Source organism: Salvelinus sp. IW2-2015, unplaced genomic scaffold (genome assembly GCF_002910315.2).
Source record: "Salvelinus sp. IW2-2015 unplaced genomic scaffold, ASM291031v2 Un_scaffold2989, whole genome shotgun sequence".
Classification (NCBI taxonomy): Eukaryota; Metazoa; Chordata; class Actinopteri; order Salmoniformes; family Salmonidae; genus Salvelinus; species Salvelinus sp. IW2-2015.
In genome coordinates this window covers 34,739-39,489 of record NW_019944283.1, presented here as the reverse complement: position 1 = coordinate 39,489, position 4,751 = coordinate 34,739, and the positions used below count along the sequence as shown (strand labels likewise).

Sequence of the window (4,751 nt, the reverse complement as noted above, 5' to 3'; positions counted from 1 at the left end):
TACTTTTTGGAGAAATGTCCTCTGGTCTGATGAAACAAAAATAGAACTGTTTGGCCATAATGACCATTGTTATGTTTGGAAGAAAAAGGGGAGGCTTGTAAGCCGAAGAACACCATCCCAATCGTGAAGCACGGGGGTGGCAGCATCATGTTGTGGGGGTGCTTTGCTGCAGGAGGGACTGGTGCACTTCACAAAATAGATGGCATCATGAGAGAGGGAAATTATGTGTATATATTGAAGCAACATCTCAAGACATCAGTCAGGAAGTTAAAGCTTGGTCGCAAATGGGTCTTCCAAATGGACAATGACCCCAAGCATATTTCCAAAGTTGTGGGAAAATGGCTTAAGGACAATGTCAAGGTATTGGAGTGGCCATCACAAAGCCCTGACCTCAATCCTATAGAACATTTCTGGGCAGAACTGAAAAAGCTTGTGCGAGCAAGGAGGCCTACAAACCTGACTCAGTTACACCAGCTCTGTCAGGAGGAATGGGCCAAAATTCACCCAACTTGTTGTGGGAAGCTTGTGGAAGGCTACCTGAAACGTTTGTCCCAAGTGAAACAATTTAAAGGCAATGCTACCAAATACTAATTGAGTGTTTGTAAACTTCTGACCCACTGGGGATGTGATGAAAGAAAATAAAAGCTGAAATAAATAATTCTCTCTACTATTATTCTGACATTTAACATTCTTAAAATAAAGTGGTGATCCTAAATGACCTAAGACGGGAAATTTTTACTAGGATTAAATGTCAGGAATTGTGAAAACTGAGTTTAAATGTATTTGGCGAAGGTGTATGTAAACTTCCGACTTCAACTGTATTTTGCAGCATTACTTTAGTGTCTTGTTGCAAACAGGATGCATGTTTTGGAATATTTTTATTCTGTACAGGATTCTTTCTTTTCACTCTGTCATTTAGGTTAGTATTGTGGAGTAACTACAATGTTGTTGATCCATCCTCAGTTTTCTCGTATCACAGCCATTAAACTCTGTGACCATTTTACAAGTCACCATTGGCCTCATGGTGAAATCCCTGAGCAGTTTCCTTCCTCTCCGGCAGCTGAGTTAGGAAGGACTCCTGTATCTTAGTAGTGACTGGGTGTATTGATACACCATCCAAAGTGTAATTAATAACTTCACCATGCTCAAAGGGATATTCAATGAACCAGCAGGTTCATTCCTGATACAGGGAATGAGGCCCAGCGGGTGTATTCCTGATACAGGGAATGAGGCCCAGCAGGTTTATTCCTGATACAGGGAATGAGGCCCAGCAGGTTTATTCCTGATAAGAGAGATTGGACCTGTGTGAATGCTCATTCTCAGCAAGTCATAAATGAAGGCAGGTTGAACTGTAATAGAAAGTTATCCTTGTATCACCTTGAATAAAGCACCTTGGTAACTGCACCTTGTAACCTTGGTAACTGCAACCTTGGTACCCTTGGTAACTGCACCTTGGTAACCTTGGTAACCTTGGTAACTGCACTTGGTAACCTTGGTAACTTGGCACCTTGGTACACTTGGTAACCCTTGGTAACCTGCACCTTGGTAACCTTGGTAACTGCACCTTTGGTAACCTTGGTACTGCACCTGGTACCTTGGTAACTGCACCTTGTAACCTTGGTAACTGCACCTTGGTAGCCTTGTAACTGCATCTGGTACACCTGGTAACTGCATCTTGGTAACTTGGATACGGCATCTCGTATTGGCTAACTGCAGCGCTTCGAACCTTGGTAACTGACCTTGTACCTTGGTAACTGCACCTTGGTAGCCTTGTAAACTGCAGCTTTCGGTAACCTTGGTAACTGCACCTTGGTAACCTTGGTAACTGCATCTTGGTAACCTTGGAACTGCACCTTGTACACCTTGGTAACTGCACCTTGATGAACTGCACGCTTTGGTACCCTTGGTAACTGCACCTTGGTAACCTTGGTAACTGCACCTTGGTAGCCTTGGTAACTGCACCTTGGTAGCCTTGGTAACTGCACCTTGGTAGCGCTTGGTAACTGCACCTGGTAACCTTGGTAACTGCACCTTCGTAACCTTGGTAACTGCACCTTGGTAATGCACCTTGGTAACTGCACTGTGTAGACGTGCCCTTGGTAACCTTGGTACTGCACCTTGGTAGCCTTGGTAACTGCCCTTGGTACTTGGTACTGCACTTGGTAACTGCACCTTGGTAACTGGCACCTTGGTAGCCTTTGGTACTGCACCTTCGTAACCTTGGTAACTGCACCTTGGTAACCTTGGTAACTGGCATTGTAACTGCACCTTGTAGCGCTTGGTAACTGCAACGTTGAACCTTGGTACAGCTGCATGCTTGGTAACCTTGGTCAACTGCACCTTGGTAACTGTCAACCTTGGTAACCTTGGTAACTGCACCTTGGTACTGCACCTTGGTACCTTGGTAACTGCCGTAATCAAGAGAAGAGAAGGTTGGTGCTGTTTTATTCTGCCTTCTTTTCTCCGTTACTCTGAAACGTGCCTGGATCTCATCTTTTTCCGTTACTCTGAAACGAATCTGGATTCATTTGTGAAGCGATGGATATTTGACTTTTCCCAGGTCCCAAATGGCCCCTATTCCCTAAATAGTTGTTTAACGTTTTGACCAGGGCCCACTAAGGGGTTGGCCATTTGGGACACAACCCTTGGTGTTGAGAGTGTTCTGAAGTCATCATTTTGAGACGGCTCTTGTAGGCCAATCTCAACAGGCTTCTTTTTAACTAAACTGACATTTCAGGATGTGTGGGACCTTTTTGTAGTATTAGTTTATAAAGCGCGAGGCCAAGTCCTTTGGGACAGAGTCTCAATCTCACGCCCCTAGACCCAGCTCCTCTGAATAGTGTCAAAGAGTTTTTATAACTAACCCAAGATAAACTACAGCCTGTTGTTTTCCTACAAGGGACGCAGAACAGAAGGGGTGGGCAAGGCGAGCACGCGAGCTTAGCGAGATCCTATTGGTGGCGTTTATGAGGCACGTATTTCCGTGAGGGAAATGCGTACTTCTGAAGTGCGCCGGTGATGCAATAACTCGATTCGCCCCTTGCACTTCTACAAAACGTGACTCTGGCTCGTCAACAGATTCAGGGTTTTGGTTAGAGGAACTGTGTTGAGATGTTTAGATAGAATGAGAACAATTGTGCAGAATGCTCGGCCAAAGAATCCATCCTGCCTCCATGCTTTCCACACGCGTCAAGCCACTGCTTCCTCTCATGCACCATATTTGGGATGACTGGAAATGCCAATGGATGCCTTCACATTATATGCCATTCACTTTGTTACAGATTTCCCTCGCAGCTTCTGTTCCGCTCATCTGCGCTCAGCCTGCCCAGCCCCAGGCCATCTGTCCTCATCCCAGCTCAGCTCTTGTTCCTCATGCCCCCAGCCCAGCTCTGTTCCTCATCCCCCAGCCCAGCTTTGTTTCCTCATCCCCCAGCCCAGCTCTGCTTCCTCATCCCCCAGCCCAGCTCTGTTCCTCAGCCCCCAGCCCAGCTCTGTTCCTCAGCCCCAGCCCAGCTTCTGTTCTCATCCCCAGCCCAGCTCTGTTCCTCATCCCCAGCTTCTGTTTCCTCATCCCCCAGCTCTGTTCCTCATCCCCAGCTCTGTTCCTCATCCCCCAGCTTGTTCGCCTCCCAAAGGAGCCCTGTCTGTCCTCCCGCGTTCCCATCCCCAGCTCTGTTCCTCGCAGCCTGCCTCAGCCTAGCTCCAGCACAGTCTTTGTCCATCACGCCCCAGCTCTGTTCCGTCATCCCCCAGCAGCTCTGTTTCCTCACCCCAGCTATGTTCTCATCCCCGCAGCTCTGTTCCTCAGCCCCCAGCCCAGCTCTGTTCCTCAGCCCCGAGCCCAGCTCTGTTTCCTCAGCCCCAGCCCCAGCTCTGTTCCTCTTCCCCCAGCCAGCTCTGGTTCCTCATGCCCCCAGCCTTTCTAGCCCTCAGCCCCAAGTCTGTTCCTCAGCCCCCAGCTCTGTTCCTCATCAACCCCTCAGCCCAGCGTCTGTTCTCTCATCCCCCAGCCAGCTCTGTTTCTCAAATTCCCCCAGCTATGTTCCTCATCCCCGCAGCTCTGTTCGCTCATCCCCCAGCTCTGATTTCCTTCATCGCCCCAGCCTGTTCCTCATCCACCAGCTCTGTTCCTCATCCAGTTGTACCCACCGGCCCACGCTCTGTTGCCTCCACCCCCAGCCCACTCGTGTCCTCAGCGCACCCAGCTCTGTTCCTCCACTCACCGCAGCCTCTGTTCTCAGCCCGCCAGCTCTGTTCCTGCATCCCCCAGCTCTGTTCTCATCCCCCAGCTTCTGTTTCCCTCATCCGCCCAGCTCTGTTCCTCCGCCCCTCCCCAGCCGTTCCTCACCCAAGCTCGTGCTTCCTCATTCCCCCAGCCCGCTCTGTTCCTCATCCCCCAGCCCAGCGCTCGTTCCTCATCCCCCAGCCCAGGCTCTGTTCCTCTCGAGCCATTTCCCAATCCCAGCCCAGCTTCTGTTCCTGCACTCCCCCAGCCCAGCTCTGTTCCTCATCCCCCAGCCCAGCTCTGTTCTCTTCCCCCAGCCGCAGCTCTGTTCCATCATCCGCCCAGCCCAGCTCTGTTTCCTCATCCCCAGCCCACGCTTTTGCCTCCATGCCCCCAGCTCTGTTCTCATTGCCCCAGCCCGAGCTCTGTTGTCCTCATCCCCAGGCGCGCAGCTCTGTTCTGCATCCCAGCACTCTGGTCCTGCATTCCCCCAGCTCCTGTACCTAGGTCCTACCCTGTGTCTCAG

General features: G+C 50.2%; 1 protein-coding gene across 1 annotated transcript in view; it reads left to right on the top strand.

Moving 5' to 3' along the window:
• atp10a (ATPase phospholipid transporting 10A) overlaps positions 1 to 4,751 on the top strand; it is a 65,887-nt gene that overhangs the window by 36,852 nt on the left and 24,284 nt on the right.